The 22,101-nt window shown below is 36.6% G+C and overlaps 1 protein-coding gene across 3 annotated transcripts in view; it reads right to left on the bottom strand.

The window, feature by feature from the left end:
* LOC149161773 (putative ubiquitin-conjugating enzyme E2 23) overlaps positions 1 to 1,108 on the bottom strand; it is a 28,335-nt gene extending 27,227 nt beyond the window's left edge. For 2 of the 3 annotated variants that reach the window (XM_089437031.1, XM_089437030.1), the window contains exon 1: positions 834 to 1,105. The gene's annotated coding sequence lies outside the window, so the exon portion shown is untranslated. Of the gene's footprint in view, positions 1 to 833 lie in introns of all 3 variants that reach the window. The other variant, XM_089437032.1, reaches the window with a different exon arrangement.
* Positions 1,109 to 22,101: the final 20,993 nt, after the last annotated feature.

Genomic DNA, 22,101 nt, shown 5'->3' with positions numbered 1-22,101 from the left:
TAGCCCCTGTGATAATGTGGTTGACTTAATCTTTCCGAGGTGTGAAGTCGCGTTGATGTGCCAAACACTGGTTCCATGCTAGTGGAGAGATGCTGCTAATGGTGGCCCCTGTGCTAATGCAATCTTTGCCAGTAAGGCCAGGGCTATGTACTGGGTGAATTTGATAGAACAGATATCCCTCAGTCGTGGCATTGTAGCCAGAGGCCATTGGATTGTGAAGGTCATATTCTCAATGAGTTCTATGTCCTATCAAAAAGGGTTCACCGGACAAAAGAAATTACAGATTATAATATTCTATCGCCTGCAAAATATGGCCAGTTTTTATTGAATCGTTATAAATTCATTTCCTTCTTCAACCCAATAGATTCATCAGTTCGGATTTCATTTAAATCATTTAATTGACCTAAAACAGATTCAGTGGGCGTAGATTTCCGAACAGGGATCTGAAAGATCGACTGTAAATATTCGTGGAAAAATAAATATCTCACAACTAATGCAAGTAATATAAATGATCGAATGTAGTAGACATTTGAAGCCAAATATGGGAGATAAAAATTGGCAATTAGCAAATCTAATTTTTGAAAAGAACCTAAAACCAAAACCAAAACAGAACCAAGGAGCGAACAATAGCTAATAAAGTTTCCAGAATTTAATCAGAATCAATATCCAAAATGTTTAAAAGCCTCAAAACCACCACACAGATCCTTCCCTCCGAACAAAATAAATATCCAAATATGAATAAATTAACGACACTCTGACCAATTAAAGCATTGAACCACTGCATAATAAGAAAGAAAATCTCTTCTAAAAGGGTCCTGAGATCGATTACCCACCAAGCGAATCGACAGGTCCCGGGATCGAACCCGCCCAATTGAGAGAGGAGCTCCTGCAAGGCTGCACAGACAAGTTGAAATGAAAGGGATTGAAAAGAGGAAGAAAATATATTTGTATATATATAGGCTGCAGAGGAGCCGGATCGACCTGCCCTCCAACGGATAGGTAATAAACTTAATTCAAAGTGGCCGTATGCATACACCTTCCTAACTTCGTGCACCCGCTTGCCAACCCTTCCTTAGATTCTACCACAATTGTCATCCAAGCATATATATATTTCTGGTAAGTGGATCCCTTTTTGTTGGTTTGAGACCGTGAAATTTTGGAAATTATCTCAAGAGATTGTCACACAAAGTCTTTGAATAGTAGAGAATCTAACTTCGATTGGGTGTCTTAAATATAGTTCAATATAGATCCCTCTGGAATAAACTTTACGAATTTTCACCCTCATGTTTTTGACATTAATTTTAATTCGAATTTTCACACTCCTATTTTGACATTTGTTTTAATTTTAAATTTATAAATATTTTGATCATTATGAGGGGATAATTGTTTTAATACAAGTGTATTTTTAAAGATTTGATATTTAAAATTAAAATAAATTCAAATTTGTTTGTGTATATTTTATTAATGGGTAAAATTATTAAACTAATATATTTTATAAAAAAAAAATTGAATAAAAGGAGTTTTATAGTAAGTAAAAAAGAGATGTATTAATTGGGTTTAGTTTAGGTGGTTAGGAGAAATATTGGTTTCATAATGAGTATTTTTTGTAATGGTTTCAAGCTTTGTTGTCTTAGTCATCATTTAAGTTAGCCCATATAATATTGAAGAAAAATTAATCATATTATTGAAACTATATATGACACAATCAAACAATACAATATCAATATCACTTAAATAAACACTTTGTGATTTGATTAACAATTTTGTATAAAATATCATATCAATTTTTAAAATTAGAAAAATAGCATGAACATAGCTCCATCTTAATTTTATATGTATTAAGCATTGAAAGGAATCACGAACCTTTGCTTAAATTTATGCACCTCGAGAGATTTATCTCTCTCAATTCTTGATAGATCTAGGATTAAGAATGATCTATATTATCATATGTTATAAGCAAATATAACATGATCATTACACTCACTCACTCATGGTGGTCTACCTTACAATGAGATGTAAAATGTATCTATTTATGTAACCAAAATTAATGAACTAGTCAAAGATCACCATGATAATCTAGCTCTATATAATTAAATGTTATAATACATATATTTAATGAACTATGGCCAACTTATATGGCTCTTTTAGAATAACTTAATATTATGTGAGCAAATTGTTGAAGGGGAATTATTGCTCTTGAGGTTTTTAAGAGTGCCAAAGAACAAAAACTAATCATGGAAATAAGATTACAATTATCGAGCAATGTTAGTCTTTTCCAGAAATAATGGTTCTTGGAATTCAACTAAGTGAACATGTCTCTACCCATACCTAGTTTGGGTGCAACTATGAAATCTCCCCATCTACATAGGGAACAACACCATTATGCTAGAGGTCAATAATCATTTTGTTTTATTTCTTAAAATTTACACTATGCAAGTTGAGAGACTCATCAAACACTTCCTCTAGAATACGTATTAAGTGTGAACTAAGTGTAGGGCACATGTTCATATCGTGAGATAATGTGGTAATCACAAACGATCCTAAGGTTTTATTATGCTTACATGACTTCCATTATCGATTTTGTCAACATATATACCATTTGAAATATTCATGCAAATATCTTGAGCTCCTTAATGGGAAAGAGGTAAAAGTCATAGACTTGGACAATAAAATATAGAGTTAATAACTAACAAAATTAGTTGCAATTGATTGTCCAAAGCTTGAGAACTCCAAAAGATAGTGTTGCCCCACCATGGGGGAAACCAACAACAAGAACCAAAATGGGCAACCTTTGGGGATTGCACAGTCTAAGGAAACAAGAAAAATAACTATGCAAAAACTCTAAGAACATATCAACAACCCAGATGGGCAAGTAGGAAGACCATGAAATGAAACGATAAAATATAGGGAACATGAGCATCAGGAGAATAGTGAAGTATCGAGGTTGATGGGTTGTTCCTCAACCTTGCATGGCAATGGAATTGGAGAGTTAGGCGACTATCCCATCTCAAGCTTAGCAAGCCTTCCTTCCACATCTAGCATAATATCTTTGATTCCATCCAAGTTTGTGCATTAGATTGACCTAGGTTGTCTCCTATCAACCATAATCATCCTCAATAGCAACTTAACATACCAATGCAAATCAATTATATGCATATAGTGATTTTGGTGGCCCTGAGAGTTGTATGTATTCGAAACTCATTAAGTTATACCAACCATGACTTTTGAATCCAAAGTGACAAGTTGTTCATGATGAATTTCCTCTTTCATGAGATGGATTTCCTCTTGAATGTCTGAAGGCATATGAGTATGGAAGTTGTGGGCTGAAGATTTGGCTCGCAATCATGCTCCAAAACCCCCTAAAGTACCATGACCACCACTTCCACACGAACAATGAGCTCGTTGATGAGCCATGGTTACCAGAGGCAACAAGACATCACAAAGACCAGGACATAGATGGGAGGGAAGTTGCATGAGACAACTATGAAAGAGAGAGGCCATGATAACTTGCTAGGAAAGCTTCACCACTGGCAAGCTTGGGGCCAAGCCTTCGCCATTGGAAAAATCCACCAAGGGAGGGGGAAAGCCAACGATGTAGATGGAAGGAAAGCCACCTAAGCAACCAGACATGAATCCAAGTGCATGATGGGCAAGGGAAGCAAGAAGAGGAGGCGATGAAGGATAAACCAAAGCTCGAGCTAGTGCCAAAGATAAAGAGCATATTGTAGTGAACCCAATTTACACAGACGCATAGACAAGAATCGTGCCAAGGGACCTTTACCACCCTCCTTAAGAGGAGAGGTCTCATAAATTCGCCATGAAGTGATGGCATGCACAGAGGAGGCGATAAGAAGATGCATCAAATCTATAAAATCATTTAATGCCCATCATAACAACCCATCAGATTGAGAAACTATAAAATTAATTACCATAAAATTTGATTAATTTTACATTATTTTAAAAAGACTCATTCAATTAATCAATACATATAATACATTCTTCATAACTCCTCCACAAATATTTTGAAAAATCAAAATAAAATTTAACCTCGATAAAAATAAATTCCATAATTATAAATTTCAATTTCAATAACAAATTATACAATTAAATAATATATTAAATTTTAAATAATAATTACAAAATATATACATATAAAAACACACACAAGTGCATATTATAATTGAAAGGGGGAAATTATAAATCCCCAGTTATATCACTAACACATTACGTATGTCTCAAGTTCACCTTAACACATTACGTATCTACTTTGACAATATATAAAATATATTTAAATTTTCTACATTTCCATAACGAGAGAAAAGATTTAGCCTATTCACAATAATTGTGGGCCCTCTCACCGTTTTTGCATAACATTTAAACGTGAATTGTGCGAAAAGAAATTTATTAAGTTAGGGCAAAGTGTTCCAACCAATGAAAACACCAAAAATACTTTTCCAATTTCTCCTGCAAGCAAGGCTGGCATCTAACATTCTACGCCTTTCTTCTGTCAGAGTTTACCTTGGAGGTCACATAGCTTGGCCTTGGGTGTCTTGTGTCGGTGATGTTAGAACATTATGAGTGGTCCGGAGAGGGAAATTTAAGGAATTTAAATATGTTTAAGGGTTATTTTGGACCAAGTTTATGATAAATTAAATATAATAAATTTAATAAGTGTAAGTGTAAAGTTAGCATATTAATTTTGAAGTTGATTGATGAGATAAATTATTATAAATAAAATAATGATTTAACATTTGGATAGATGATTTATTATCTATATGAATATATATTTATTCCGAATGAAATGGAAAGGTATAATAGATAATTCTTGTGTTTATATTCAGAAACATTTTAGGATTGATTCATTGTAATATTTGAAAGTTTTCCTTAAGAAAATAATAATTTAAAATTTGATATATAAATTATATATAATAAGTTTTTTTTGTTTATTTAAATTTTTTGTGAGTATAATTATTTACATATATGTCTTTAGAATTCATCAAATAAATGTACATATAATAATAATAATAAAAGATTTTTATTTATTTATTTGTGTTAAAATAAAAATACACAGAGATATTAATGAAATCAAAGGTATAATAGGTACTTGTTGCATAACATCAAAAAATATCTCAAGAGTGATTCATTTTAAAATATGAGTATACTTCAAAGTTAGGGTAATTATTATACAAGAAGTAATGATTTAAAATTTGGATCTATGGATTATATATAATAAGATTTGTACTTTATTCCCTGGATCAAATGAGGTGGGACGAAATGAGGCAAATGTCAGCTCACACAATCAACAAGGGTGATGTGTTACACACTACACATTAGACTGGCAATGTGGTCAAGGCTTGGTGATTATGTTTTCAGATGGAAAGAACAAGGTATAAGACTAGACCGTAATGAGATTTTGCAATTCACACAATGGGAAGGTAAAAGGGGAATGGCTACGGTGTATTTTCAAGCATTCTTAATGTTGGTTTGGGTTGGGACATTCATTGTCCTCAACCTCAAAAGGGATTTGATATTTATGGTCTTTTGTGATGTGGTCTCAGTTGCTTTTTTACCAGTCGTTGTTATTTTTATGTTGGCTCCTTCTACATTGGTTGTTTATGTGTCAGCCTTCTTTGCCTTTCCACCTTCATTGCAAGAGAGGATGAGTTATTCAAGCCCTTATTCTTCTTATGTTCATAGGCTCATAACATATTGCTCAAACAAAAGGTTGGTCCAGTCACCTGAGTCTAAAAATATGGTTTGACAGAGAGCACAATACAGACGAGGTAATGGCAGTGGTGGAGGGATGGGAGGTTCTTCAGCTAGATCTAAGGCTTAGGCTTACACTCACATATTTCATAAGTAAGTCCCTACAGTGGTCCAGGAAGAGCTTTGTGAGTTTGAACCATATGTGGGAGTTGAACACAACTACCATTTTGATTCAAAGATGTTAATGGATATTACTAAGTAGGTGCCTCACTTAAGGCACACCCGAGGCAAACAAAACCAATACTTGCTGACTATTGACATCTATTGGAGGATGAAAATGTTGCTTGGAAGGGTTATTAAGGAAAAGAATGAAACTAAAGAGGATATTATGTTGATGTTGGACAAGGCGGCGCCTCACCAAAAAAAAATGGGGGATCATCTCAAATATATTGAAGGCCAATTAGCTCCTGCTCCATGTCCAAGTGGTTGTAGTTAGGCACACACCAACCTAATTGACGTGGACATCTCCACTTCTACTTAGTTATCTAATGAATTTTGTTTTGATGTTTCTCTGGTTAGGTAGTTCTACTACGTTGTGGTATCTTGGTCTGTATAGTATTATTCATAGGCACTTTTAATTATTTATATGCACATTTCATGGTGCTTCAAGGACCTCTCTAAACTCTCTCAGTTTTTGGCACAATGGTATAATTTCCATGTATATTTTTGGGTTGCTACCCTATTATTTTACTAGTGATCTCATTTCCCATGTGGAAAGCCAATGATAGGCAAGGACGTGAAATTGTTATAATTTACTTGGATTAACGAAATATTAGATTACAAAAAAAATAGCTCTATTTTTTTTCATCATAATGAGAGAGAGAGAGAGAACACTTTTTATTTAAATGAAATGGGAGGTATAACAGGCGCTTTTTCTGCTTACATCAAGAAACATCTTAAGGTTTATTCATTCTAGCATCCAAACATACCTAAAATTTTGCAAGCTCATAGTCTAAAGAGGCTAAAATATGGCCTACACAACCCAATACTTACTTAAAAAATAGATGGACCATCTACATAGCATTTACACAATAGTCCTAATACATAGGATAAAGAAACATTACATATCTACAAAGTTACATTGTCTTTTGAAGAGTAATTCTCCATAAAAAAAAATCTTCTAAAGCCTTATGATTTTTAGCCAAAAGAACAACATATTTTGAGAGAGTATCTACATTAGGATTTAGCTCCCTATAGACATGAGTGAAACTAATTTGGTGAAAGAGAACGTCAATATTCTTCAATTAATCTGTAACAGCCCTAGTGAAAATTCCATGTAAAAATATATAAATACCACAGATGATGGGACGCATATTCCAAGTTGAATGGTGGGCAGGACATCCTAGCGAGTGTTCCTTTGGTTGTTTATGGCTAAGGAAATTGGCAAAGGCAATGGATAAGGCATTAAAGAGCAAAAAGGTATTTTGGCACATTTATTTATGAAAAATAATGGAAATTAGGAGAAAAGGAAGGTGAAAGGTCACATTTTGCATGTGAGGAGGAAATTGAAGGAAAATAATGGAAAATGAAGAAAATAGAGGCCTCATTAATAAAAAGGCTTATGAGGATCAGTGGGCAAGACTTGGTCAATTTAGCTTTGGAGCTCTCTCATTATTCTCTCTCTTTCTCTCATACTCTTGGAGACTTAGAGTTTTCTTGGAACACTCTTGGAGGGTGTGGCATACTTGGATTCTTGGAGCAAGAAGGCAAAGGAAGAGCAGGAAAGCACAAGAGGGAATCGACATCAACAACTACATTAGATTTGCTTGCAGGTATCGAGTTGCATGTATGATTTATTCACTAGTTTTGGCATGCATGGCACATGCATGTGGTTTCTTGGTTGTGATCTATCATTGGCATGGAGGATTGCTTGGATTGGCAGTGGATTGCCTAGCCTTGCCATTTCCTGGATAGCCATGGTGATTGTGGGTTTACTTTCATTGCTTTGTTTTTGGTTGGTTCTCATTTTTCCATAGCTTGGGTTGAGTTACTAGTCTTGGAAGCCCAAGTTGAACAAACGGTCTGGAAGCCCTGTAACAGCTTGGGTTGAGTTACTAGCCCTGGAAGCCCTGGTTGGACAAACACTCTGGAAGCCCTTAGTGGGTTGAGTTACTAGTCCTGGAAACCTTGGTTGGACAAACGCTCTAGAAGTCCTGTATAAGTTGTGGGTTGAGTTACTAGTTCTGGAAGCCTTGGCTGGAAAAACACTTTGGAAGCCCTGGAAGGCTTGGATGGAGACCAATCTGATGATGGTTTTTGGTGATGTTCGACCATGAGGTGAAATCACTGTTTGATGGGTTGAGGTGGGTAGCCTCTGGAAGCCCTGGATGAGTTTTGATTGAAGTGTTCTATGAGATCCCACATTCATGCTTGGAATATGGAACAGGGGTGATTGGCTGAAGAGAGACTTGGCTTAGCCAATCTATGGTTGGGTGGAACGTGGTAGTCCCATCTCTGGTTGGTTCATTACATTTATTAATGAAAAAAAAATCATTCCCTTGATTTTCATGTGCAAATGTACTGATGTATATATGGATTTTGATGGATGATATGTTTATTGTATTTATGTTCCTATTATGTTGTTTTATATGCACATTTACCCCGGAGGTTGTTACAGAGTGGTATCAAAGCATGGTTCAAACACTTGGACTGGATGGGCTCTATCATAGGTAAAATGAAGAACAAAGGTTAATTTTTAGACCTTTTTGTCATATCTGTTATAGATTTTCTTCTGTGGAATATTAGAAGTCGAAAAATTGTCCATACTGAAGGTAAATCCCACTGATAATGTGGTAAAAATTTCATATATTGGTTCACAATACTTTAGGAATTATGATCTAAGGAAGATGACCTTCCTGAATGCACCTTTAAACAGGTCATGTTGGAATTTCTGCAATAACTTTTCTTCTGTAGGCTTTCAGAAGCTAAAAAATCGTCCACATTGAGGGGAAATACCAATTATTATGTGGTAGAAATTTCAAATATTGGGTCGCAATATTTTAGGAGATATGAGCAGAGGGAGTCGAGTCTTCTGAATGCTCCTAAAATTAGGTCTCAAACAGGTCACACTGACATTTTTGTTATAACTTTTCTTTTGGGCACTCTCAGGAGCTGAATTTTTTTCCACAGTGAAGAGAAATCCCACTGATATTGTGATAAAAATTTTAGACACTTATTCGCTATATTGTAGGAGATATGACCAGTGGAAGTCGAGCTTTTTGGATACTCCTAGAATTGTGCACCAAATGTGATTGTGTTGGTATTTTTGTTACAACTTTTCATCTATGAAATCCTAGAAGTTGAAACTTGAACCATAGTGAGGGAAAATACCACTGATCATATGGTTCAGTTTCCATAACTTTTACTACTACAGTTTAGGATATATGCATTGAATCATTCGCTATATTAGTTTGCATGCAAAGTGTTTGATGAAATGCTTAAATGGTTCAATGATTAATTGCATACAAATTGTTTGATAAAATGCCCCAATGAGTATGTTGTTTGTGGTTGGGGATAGTATTGATGTGTAATATTATTTATGTAGTTGATATATGCTTACTTTTATGAAAATAGTTTGCATGTAAAGTGTTTGAAAAAATGCTTACATGCAAATGTAATAGTATAGTAGTTGTTTGAAGAAAATGTAAAAGTACGGTAATTGTTTGAAGAAAATGTTATTTTTTTTAGATGGGATAGTATTGTAGTATGATAATATGGATGTAGTTGATCTATGCTTATGTGCATGCAAAGAAATTGAAGAGTTTCATGTAAGGAATTTGAAAGGTTGCATGCAAAGAATTTGAAAGTTGCATGTAAGGAAATGGAAAAGTGGCATGTTTTTAGTTATTATGTTACAAGTGGAATAAGTGCAATGTTTTGAATTAATATCATACAAATGTATGAGAAATGAAAATCAATTTATTTTCAAGTGTGGTTAAATTTAGTAGAGCTTTGGAGATCCCATTTCCATAATTGGACATTGAGATCGGGCCATTATAGTAGCTTCCTCCTTCTACCTTAGTGTGGACCATGGATAGTAAGGGGGTATGCTTATAGGTTGTTAGTATTGGTGAAAGTTGATTTCAAATTAATAGACACGATGTCTTGATTTTTGGAACATGTGATTGATTGTGTATGAATTATATGTCGCTTACATGTTGATTTCATGATACATACTTATATCCTTGTATGCCAGGTTACTTTTTTGAGTATTTTGATTACATGTATCAGTCTCGTAGGTTGATTACAAGAATTGATCGCTTATGTTCGACTACATGCGTTTATGCCTAAGTGCAGTTGATTTGGCATTGCTTATGCATATTGCTGGTTGCAGGTGGCAATGTCTACAATGGAGTAATGGTTGTTGTCATACATAAGGTCATGGTTTGTGTAGTTGATTTGGTCATGCATTGATGATTGGACTCTAGCTGGAATGATGTGTATATGGTTTGGTACTCATTTTTCATGTGTGTATATGCAGTTGTTATGCACATATGGTCTTGGTTATGATTATGCATGTATAGTAGGTCAAACATTCCTTGTGAAGTCATTGTATGCAATTTAGGTCATCATGATGCTATTGGTTGTTATGATGTTAATGAGCTAGTTGAGATAGAGCAAGGGATGCAGATCATCATAATGAGGTTGCAGCATTAGACTTTGGGGTAAGAGCAGATCGACATACATATATTGTATGTTCGGCATGAAAGTATGTAAGTTAAGGATTTTTATATGCATTAGGGTTATACACATTAGGTTTATGTACATGCATTTGATGTTATGGTTGCATTCATGATAAATGTTAGATGATTAGTGTAGTTATATGCACATGTGTCAGATAGTCATGAGTGATAGTAACATGTGGTTGTATGCACTGCTTTTGTTGTTTATGTTAGATAAATTGATGATTATGTTATATATTATTGTTGAGTATGTTCAAGGATAGTTAGCTTGACGATTAGGTTTTATGTTGTGATGAGCATGATATATAGCTTATTATTGTTATGTGCTATTAACTTGATCATTAGGGTTATTTCATTGAGACCTTGATGTTGTAATTTGGATTGGTCATATGTGTGATGGTTATGTTCATTGCATTGAAGATATTGATGTTATATGTATTGTGCTAACCTAGTTTGACCTATGCAGATGGTTATGGTTGCGATACTCAGGTATGAGATGACATATTTGTGATGTAGTGTCGTACTAATTTAGACTGATCATACATATGTGATTATTATGCATGAACGACATATGCTTATGAGCTTGTACTATGAACATGTTAGTTAGTTACTGTTATGGATATCATGATTTATGTTGACATGTTGTAAAGTTATATCTCGCTAACTAGATTGATTATGCAGACAAGGTAGCCTCCCCTGAGGTACACTAAGGTATGAGTTTTCTTATGTATCATACTTGGTGATTCATAATTGATTATGTCATCTATTTGGTATTTGAGTGTTTGGTGCCTATTATGTCGTCTAATTAATTTATTTAACATGGTATGTTTTCGAGTTGGTTGAATGTTTGATGAATTTCATAATATGAGTATGTGTTCAAATTATCTTGTTTTAAGATGATTGTACTAAAATATATGTGTTGAGACAGTTGATATGTACTTGAATGTAGTTATAACATTATGTCTAATGACTATGGATTATGACACGATTGTTAGTCTTGGGAATGGTTGATGTCAAATTGATAGATATGTTTGTCTTGATATTTGGAACATGTGATTGACATGTGTGGGCAGTTGTAGGGAACATGCTTGGTATTAGTGTGACAAGGTAATAATTGATGTGTTTATATAACTAACAATTGTGTGATGTGATAGTACATGGTAAGACTCGCTTGCAGCAAGGTAAAAAGGTAAAAGAAAGGAATTGGGCAAGAATTACTTTGGCTATGTTTGAAAACCGTAATTTTGAACGAATGAGTGCTTTGCACAAAGGAAGTATTCTTAACCTTGATTTTATCTGACATTATGTGGATATGTGCTATATTCATGAACATGCACTTGACAGGTATATTAGCTAGTCTTTAGCTACAGGTGGATCTGTTAAAGGATTGGAGTCCCTTGAGAGATGACGTGGATGTGTTCAGTTGCAAGCAGCGTGCTTGGCACAATTAGATGAGGTAACTGGTATATTATTATGTTTATTTATGCACTGAAAATTATGTGTTTATGGTAGTATGATGCAGGGGATTGCATGGCAAGAGACTGCCATGAAATCTTGAAGAAGGCTCTGGTTGAGTTTCCTTGGGAACCATGGGGATCGAGTCATGGTGTTTGTTGTTAGTCTTGTGCTTTTGGTCTTTTGCGATTATTGCACTTGATTTGCAAGTTTGATTGTGTTTGGTGCATAGATATGCAACTTTGTTTGGGAAGTCGTGTTGTTATTGGTTTTCATGATTTTCTTCTTGTTGTTATTTTCGTTCTTTCCTTTTACGTTTTGAGCCTTGGGAATTGTTTGGGGAAAGAGGAAAATTAATGTAGCTCAAGGAGAGATATGTGGTACCCAACAACTAATGTAAGACTTAGATGGAGCTCGGTGTTTGAGTAAGCGCAGTGGAAGGTAAGACTATGACAGTCAGTTGGACTGGTTGGGTCCATTGTGGTAAATGGACAGAAGTAGTGCAGACATGAGAAAGGTAACTAGAAAAGGTAAAGTAAATGGATCAGAGGTGTCATATGCCTTGGATATGTTGGGAACTGTTGTTCTCAATATCATGCATGTCGTGCATGAATAAAGGAAGTTCTCTTAACCTTGACCTTATGTTATCTGGAAATTTTGTTATGATCATGATTATGTTGATGTTTATATATGTATACATGTATGTATGTATGTATGTCATTGTCTGACAGGATCATGATTCTTTTATGCTAACATTTATATACATATGTATGTATCCATGTATCTATGTTACTATCTAACAGGGTTGTTAGGGATCATTCTTGTGGAGGAATGATTGCTTATGCAGGAGAACAACATGAAGAGGTTCCTGGTCTTACGAGGAATCAATTGGGAAGAATAGTCACGAAAAATATATGAGGTCAGTATCATGTGGATATGATTTGATATTGTATACTTGTATTATGCCTATGTCTATGTTATAACAGGTAATGTTGAAGGATACATCAACAAAGTGAAAGCAGTGTGGTCTGCAGCATGCTAGGATAAGCATGGATGAGATACCAGAAGCAAGGTTTCTTGGTAAGGACAGTGTGGTTTTGGATGTGTGGTACTATTGTTGAGCATACGTTGTATATGTTGTACATGTTGCATATATGATGTGTGCACTTGTGGTGTTGTGTATACATAGCATCTATACATGTTATTTATGCAATGTTATGTACAGGATGGTACAAATAGAGTTGTGTGAATATTGCATATGGGGTGATACATATTTTCACGACGTATATGCGGCGTGTGTGCATAGGGTGCTTTGTGCATGTTGGATATGCAATGTTGTGTACAGATAATGCTATGTACATGTTGGGAATGAAAGTACAAGTGGCGTTGCGTGCATGTTGTACATGTGGCGCTATGTACATATGGTGTGGTGTGCATGATTGTACGAGTGGTGTTGTGTACATGTTGTGCAGGTGGCGCCGTGTACAATGTACATGTGATGTTGTGCACACATTGTGCAGGTGGTGCAGTGTACATGTGGTACTATGTACATGTTTTACATATGGTACTGGTGCATGTGTGTTATTGTGTGCATGTCATACATGTTGAGTTAAGGGCATGTGGTATTATGTATGTGCATCATGTAGTTGTGGTATTGCGGCATGTGTAATCATTGTGTTGTACTCTAGGTAGGTACATATATTGGGTGGTATTTCACATCGGGTATAGATGGATGCACTGTGTTGTACACTGGCTGTAGGTGTATGAGTTGTACGTCAGGTGTATGTGCATGTATTGCATGGTGTCGTGTGTCAGGGGTGGTTGTATGTGTGTGATGCACACTATGTTTCTATGCACATGGTTGAGGAGAAGGCACTGGGTGTTTGTCGGGTGTAGAAACCGAGCCAGAGTGCGTATGGAATAAAGACGAAGGTAGAAGCTAAGGATCAATGAAAGGATAAGTATCAACATTTTATTTCAGTATTATTATGCAAATGATTTATGACTATGGTATATTATGATTATATCTGATCTATGATTTTGGTTGATTTATGATTTTGATATATGATGGTTGTGTTTGAGCTAACTTGATGTGATATCTTTATATATGTTGATTTGGTCAAATATGCTAGTTTGACTTGTTGTGACAGGAAGTGAAAAGGATTGCAAATGTACCTTATTGATGAGCTACCAATGAGGTATGATGTGAATTTATTTCAATTTATTTTAAACCTAATGGAAGTTATGTGCTTGGTATAGGAATGCATGAAATGCTTAGTTGGGTGGTTGAAATCGACTGCAAGACTTAGCAGCAACAACAAAGGAATTGAAACATGTAGCAGTATGTTGGTAAAGCACTTTAGGAGCAGGGCCATTGTGGGACACTGATACCCAATAGTCTCCATTGATTTCCATGAGCATTCTATGACCGGTATGATAGTTTTAACGCAGGGATATGCCTTGGTTTTTATATCTTCCGATGCGAGGAAGCCTTGCCAAGGGATGGACTACCCACGATGGGGGTGCCAACAGAACTTGGAAGGTGAGTGACTGCACGGAAGGGGTGACTAGATTCCCGAGGGATTGTGTAGTAGAGAAGGGAAGGTCATGGATGGATTTGTTTTGGTCATTAGCATTGCCAGTTGGAATCATATGCACATTGGGAGTGTGCCCTAGAACAATGAGCCAATAACTATTCACTAAGAGGACAAGTAGCACCAGATTATAGCACTAGACATTGGATATAGATTTGACTTTGCAGTGGATTCTAGACTTCTCGGGAAGGAGGTGAATCCTGGTATTACTTTGAGGGTGGAGGTGTGAGCCTCTAGATTCCCGTATTAATTGATACGGGCATCATATCCTTTATTTGTTCATTAAGAAAATGTGTATATCATTGTAAATACCATAATGAGCCATGTTATAAAGCTCTTGTATGCAGTATGTTGTCATGTTGTCATGATGTTTTGATTTTGAGCAGGTCATTCATTGTAAATACTGTAACAAGCTGTGTTATAAAGCTCCATGGGCAGTATGTTTTGTTTTCAGCAGTCATGTTGGTTATAGGTGTCATAGAACACCAAGGACGGTGTTCCCAAAAGGGGGAGGGTTCTGTAACAGCCCTGGTGAAAATTCTATGTAAAAATATATAAATACCATGGATGATGGGACATGTATTCCAAGCTGAATGGTGGGTAGGACATCCTAGTGGGTGTTCCTTTGGTTGTTTATAGCTAAGGAAATTGGCAAAGGCAATGAATAAGGTATTAAAGAGGAAAAAAGGTATTTTGGCACATTTATTTATGAAAATAATGGAAATTAGGAGAAAAGGAAGGTGAAAGGTCACATTTTGCATGTGAGGAGGAAATTGAAGGAAAATAATGGAAATTGAAGAAAATAGAGGCCTCATTAATAGAAAGGCTTATGAGGATCAGTGGGAAAGACTTGGTCAACTTAGATTTGGAGCTCTCTCATTATTCTCTCTCTCTCTCTCTCATACTCTTGGAGACTTAGAGTTTTCTTGGAACACTCTTGGAGGGTGTGGCATACTTGGATTCTTGGAGCAAGAAGGCAAAGGAAGAGTAGGAAAGCACAAGAGGGAATCGACATCAACAACTACATCAGATTTGCTTGCAGGTATCGAGTTGCATGTATGATTTATTCACTAGTTTTGGCATGCATGGCACATGCATGTGGTTTCTTGGTTGTGATCTATCATTGGCATGGAGGATTGCCTGGATTGACAGTGGATTGCCTAACCTTGCCATTTCCAAGATAGCCATGGTGATTGTGGGTTTACTTTCATTGCTTTGTTTTTGGTTGGTTCTCATTTTTCCATAGCTTGGGTTGAGTTACTAGTCCTGGAAGCCCAGGTTGAACAAACGCTCTGAAAACCCTGTAACAGCTTGGATTGAGTTACTAGTCCTGGAAGCCCTGGTTGGACAAACGCTATAGAAGCCCTTGGCGGGTTGAGTTACTAATCCTGGAAGCCTTGGTTGGACAAACGCTCTGGAAGCCCTGTATAAGCTGTCGGTTGAGTTACTAGTTCTAGAAGCCTTGGTTGGAAAAACGCTCTGGAAGGCCTAGAAGGTTTGGATGGAGACCAATTTGATGATGGTTTTTGGTGATGTCCGATCGTGAGCTGGAATCACTATTTGATGGATTGAGGTGGGTGGCCTCTGGAAGCCCTAGATGAGTTTTGATTGATGTGTTCTATGAGATCCCGCATTCATGCTTGGAATATAGCGCGGAGGTGATTGGCTGAAGAGAGACTTGGCTCAGCCAATCTATGGTCGGGTGGAACATGGTAATCCCATCTCCGGTTGATTCATTGCACTTATTAATGAAAAAAACCATTCCCTTGATTTTCATGTGCAGATGTATTGATGTATATATGGATTTTGATGGCTGATATGTTTATTGTATTTTTGTTCCTATTATGTTGTTTTATATGCACATTTACCCTGGAGGTTGTTACATAATCGACAATTCGTTGCAAACCCAAATTCACTACTTGTAATTCATTATTCATCCAATCCATCAACATATTTAAATCGCCATATATCTAGGATTTTGTTAGCTACGCAGTTAAGAAGGGCAACTAAGGCAATAAGCTCCCTTGGATTATTGATGTCCTAACCTAGGTTTGTTTTTCTTGTGACAAAATGAGCTTTTGTGAAGTACAAGCAAAAACGAAAGCCACAAATCCTACATGGCCTTTGACGCGCACCATCATAAAATCCCCAAGAGGAATTTTTATTAATAATGATATCTCCTACCAATTGAGACATTTTTATGGCTTAAGTGGACTTCCAAGGCTTGCTATGGAACTTTAAAAGATGGGTTGCACTTTTCTTCAAATATATAGGCATGTCATGACGACCAAAACTTCATGTTGTAAATATTTTTTTCATTGATGTCAAAGATAGGGGGAGACAACATATGTCCAAGATAAAGATTAGAAAATGAAGATTGTTGAAATATTGGTTTTTGGACTTTTGATACCCAATTTGGATGCCCTATCTTTGAAGGAATTTGTATTCTAATTTCGTATATGGTACTCCCTATAACTTCGTAGGAATGAGGAGATAGGGCAAATTTCGTCAAGATGACCGACCAAAGTACATGTAAGCCAACCCAACCAATTTTATAAGTCAGCCCCATAAGTGAACATACAAACATTATAAATGAAGGGCATATGAGTGCATTTGAACATAAAAGTCCAAGCAAGAAGATATGTGAGATCACAAGAGGAGTTGAGGAATAATTTTTGTGGTGATTCAGAGTCTAAAGGTAGAATAAAAAATATGATTTATGGGGTGAACAAGTCATCTTGGCAATTTCAATATAACTTTTCTTCAAGAATGTTTCAAACCATGAAACTTGGAGGTTATAGATCAAATATCAGCATGTACCAGTTGTTCAAATTTCATACCTTGGTTCACTATAATTTCAGAGATATGCTCTGAGGAAGGTAGGCTTTCACAAATATGATTCAAACAAATCATCTTGGAATTTTCTCTATAACTTTTCTTCTAGGATGTTTCAGAATGTGAGACTTGGAGGACACAGACAGAATATCTTCATGTACCCGTGGTTAAAATTTCAGACCTAGGTTCACTATAATTTTGGAGATATGGTATGAGGAAGTTAGGCTTCTTGAACGCTCATTAAATCTACTCCAAACATGTCAGCGTAGTATTATCACTATAGCTTTCTTTTTATTATGTTTCAAACTCTGAAATCTGAAGGCGACAAAGAAGAGATCTCAAAGTACTTGTACAAATTTTAGACCTCGTTTCACTATAATTTTGGAGATATCTTATGAAGAAGTTAGTGTTCCTGAATGATCCTGAAACATGCTTCAAACAGTGATCTGTAATTGAAACTTGAAGGTGATATACAAATTGCAAGTGAAATTTTATATGTGTTTTAGGTAATGGATCAAGTTACTAAACACATAAACAAGTGGTTTTTAAACTCAATTAATAGCCAAAACAAGGACAAAATACCATATCATAAACACATAACAACAAACATGATAAAGGAGTTCACCCCTCTCCTGGGCTACATCTCCTGGTCCAGCTTCCAATGTAGGGCCTCTTTCATTATGATAAAAAAATATGTGTTTACATGAATTTCCAATGCTCAGAATGCAAAAAAAATGTCTCCAATGGATCCAAAACTAAAAAAAAAAAAAAACCCTCCTATGGGTTCTTTTTGCACCTCATTTGGCCAAAAACTAAGAAATTCATGCTTGTTACAAGTCTTTCTCAATATTCATAGCTAATCATTCTACAATTCGACCCAAATCTGGCTTGAGCACCCCAAACCCGAAACTGACATGCAAACTTGGTCTACAATCTCACTCGACGGGCAAATTTGTTGGACAGTTAAATTGTCCATTAATCCCCCAGTTCCGAAATTTTTGTTTGTATGGGGGCCATGTGCCCAGGGATTGGGGCTAACTGCCCGCCCTCGCTGGCTGGGCCCCCAAAACCTGGTGCTCGGTCATATTTTGCCCATAAAACTAGGGACTAGGTGATATATTCCTGCGCTCAGGGCTATAAATCCGGTGCTCCAACTTGCTGGTGGTGAGGTCGTGTGATGGTCATATGGCCTGGGGCTATCCCCCTCTACTCTTTATGCTCTAGGTTATATGCAAGGTCATGTAACCCGAGGGCTGGCCTCCATCTTTGTGCACCTATCCAATGTCTCCCACCATGGTTCTTTGTTGGTTTCATTGTATTGAGGGTTGTGACCACGGGGTTAGGGCTAAGCCCTGGCCCTTGGTCCCGCCCCTTAGTTTCGAGGGCGTAGGGACCCAGGCTGGGGTTTAGCCTTAGCCCAACTCAAACAATGGTTTTCACTCCAATTTAATTTTAAACCACAAACGTTATATGGTTAAGAAACATGATGTGGCCCAGTGGTAAAGTGCCTTGGTGATTGATGCTTGGTCGCGGGTTTGATTCTCATGAGAAGCTTGGGCCCTCAACAATTTTTTGACCTGTAACAAGAGGCCACGCGACAGCCTCCAATTGGCCCACGTGGTTCTCCCCCATTGGTCCACCCAATTACACAGTTAGCCCAATTATATTAATAAAAAATTTGAATCCACAACATTAAATTAAATTATGAGCCAATCAAATTTCAAATTTTTGGACCAATCAGGAGTGGCCAAATAGCAAACTGCCACTGGCCCAAAATGTACAGTCACCTTGTCAATTCTGCAAATTTTTGTCTGTTTGATAATTCGATCAGAACACGATTTTGGGAGCATATGATATCGGTTTTGAGTGAAACGGGTTGTGTTGGATTCAAGTCGCCAAGATCTACGCACTGGTACATGTTTCAAGCACTTTCAAACACTTTGAATTTTGAGCACTAAACTAATCCCTTGGATCAAACAGGTCAACATGGAATTTTTTCTATATCTGTTTTCTATTATGTTTCAGACTTTGAAATGAGGAGGAGAAAGAGAAGAGATCGCAATGTACCTATCGTAGAAATTTCAAACCTTGTTTCGCTATAATTTTGGAGATATGATCTAAGGGATTTAGCGTTCCTGAATGCTCTTGAAACATGCTTGAAATAGGTCAACTTGGAAATTTTGCTATAACTTTCGTTAAGAGATGTTTCAGGATATAAAATATGGAGGAGATGGAGAAGAGATCTTAATGTACCTGTGATGAAATATCAGACCTTGTGTAATGGAGAAGAGATCTTAATGTACATGTGATAGAAATTTCACACCTTGTTTCACAGTAATTTTGGAGATTTTATTTGAGGGATTTAGTGTTATCGAATGCTCTTAAAACATGCTTCAAATAGGTTAACTTGGAAAATTTTCTACAACATCCTTTCTGAGATGCTTCAAACTATGAAATCTAGAGGAGACATAGAATAGATCTCTAGGTACCTCTGGTAAATTTTTCAGCACTAGATTTTCATAATTGGATATGTGGCATGTTGTGCAAGTTCATTCTTAGGAAGAAGCCAAAAACAACAAATTTTGGGAGAAGACTTGATGAAGGTAGAAAAAACAAGTAGACTTGGTGAAGGCATAAGAAATTAATAGATTCAATGAAGGTAGAAGTAGCAAGCAGACTCAACTAAATAAAAAGCATCTGACATACATTGTGAAGAAGCAAGCAAACTCAATGAAGTAGGATGGTGCCTATGAATATTTGCAGTAGAGGGGATTGGTGTCTCTTATAGGTTGACACCTATAATGCGGCAGAGGGGATTGAGGTCTCTTGTAAGTTGGTGCCTACAAAGCAGTAGTGGCAATTGGTGTCTCCTATAAGTCGGTTCCTACAGAACAACAAAGGTTATTGGTGACTCCTATAGGTTGGTGCCTACAAATTGATGTAATAGTAGGTTATTACCTACAATATCTTTCATATAAATAGTTTTTGTGGTTTATTCCCATTAGGGTTTCCACGTATATGATCCCAGTGGATATCAGTGGCCACCCACCTATTCCATTGGCTCACAGCACAATGTTCTATTTTGGCAGTTTTTGTACATTTTTATTGGTCCTGAACTTCCAGAGTTGTTTTGAGGCCCTAAATGACATTTTTGGGGAAACAGGCACTTGATAGTTGTGGACCATGGTGTACAATCAATAAATGCAATTCTTAGTGAGACCCTTCCAACCAGATACTGAGCGCCCCAATTGAAGATTGTATGCAAAATTTATGACCCCAAGAAGTTAACATTCCAACTCACCCTATCGGGGCCCACAAGCCTTTTGGTGCTTCATCTCCTAAGGTTAGGTTTTTGGATGTTTAGGGTTTTCTCATTGCTTCTTTATGATAAAAAGGACTTGGAGCCTCATTGTACGAAAGTCAGGCGAAGACATGTAGCCATCACATCTCTTCTCAAAGATAAGCTACCACCATTCAAACTAGTTTGTTTTCATTCGACATTTATACAATTTCAATACTTTCCATTTATTAATAAAAGTCAAGTTCCACTCTATCTTTGTATTTTGGTTACAAATACGTATATCATTTCATTCCCTTCGTAAAGTTGGATAAGTGGTATCATAGTAGTATGCTCTTTATCTATTTTTATGTGCATGTCCCCAATGAGCTTGAGGTATAAGTAGTTGGGACTCGAATTTCTTAATCCCCTACAATACCATCCTTGCTAACCCAGATGACCTCCCATGGTAGAAGAAAATAAAGATGAGGGAGTAGGAGATCCTATTAAAAGGTTGCTGGAGGAATCCCTTGAGCAGCAAAGGAATGAGATGATGGATATTTTTTCCCAGATACTTTGTCAAATGCCAATAGTCGATGCATCTTCATCAAGTGACCACTTCAAACATGCCACCCCCTTCAAGGTACAAGTAAAAATTGATATTCCTATATTTGAAGGCCATATAGATGTGGATGCTCTAGACAAATGGTTAAATCTTCTAGAAGGGTTTTTTTTTGGTCCACAATTTTTTTGATAGAGAAAAAATTACATTTGCACTTCTTAAGGTTGCCCCCAATGTCAAGGATTAGTGGGAAACTTACCGTGAGAAAAAAAACCATGGAGGAATCCACGTTGTTTTCAATCACACCCACTTGGGACTCTTTTAGGGATGTTGTTAAGGAACAATATTACCCTGTTAGAAGCTACAAAGACCAATACATGCGATGGACCACATTATGGCAGGAGAGGGGTGAAGTAGTGCCAAAGTTCACAAATGTCTTTCATACCTTGCATGCCAAGTTGGGTATCAAAGACTTTGAGTGACCTCTGGTGCTCAAGTACTATGGTTGTCTGCACAGATACATCTAGACATAAATGGAGTTCCTAGACATCTCCTCACTTGGCGCAACATACCAATATGTTGTCAAAATCAAGCAAAAATTTAAATGGAAGAAATGAGACTTTGGATTTGTGAATCCCTCGTAGCAGAAGCAGAGCAAGGGTATCCCCAAATTGCAGAACAATGTGCAGATCTAGGGTGGACCAACCTAAGATAACCCAGCTAAGCCACAAACAAAGAATGTTAATGGGAAGATGAAGAAAGACAAGAAAGTGCTACGAGTTCCACAAGAGCTCCTCTCATAACATCGATGAATGTCACACAAGGTAGTCATTGGTGGTCGGGCTAAAAGCCTCGGAGTCAGACGTGGGTTCTGACTTTGAAATAAAATGTGAAAAGGGGAAACATATCAATGATGTAATACCCAATTCC

Source organism: Pinus tabuliformis, chromosome 5_2 (genome assembly GCF_031772625.1).
Source record: "Pinus tabuliformis cultivar Carrire ecotype Pingquan chromosome 5_2, CPIR1, whole genome shotgun sequence".
NCBI classification, from domain to species: domain Eukaryota; kingdom Viridiplantae; phylum Streptophyta; class Pinopsida; order Pinales; family Pinaceae; genus Pinus; species Pinus tabuliformis.
The sequence above is the reverse complement of the archived record's forward strand: the minus strand, read 5'-3'. Positions and strand labels throughout refer to the sequence as shown.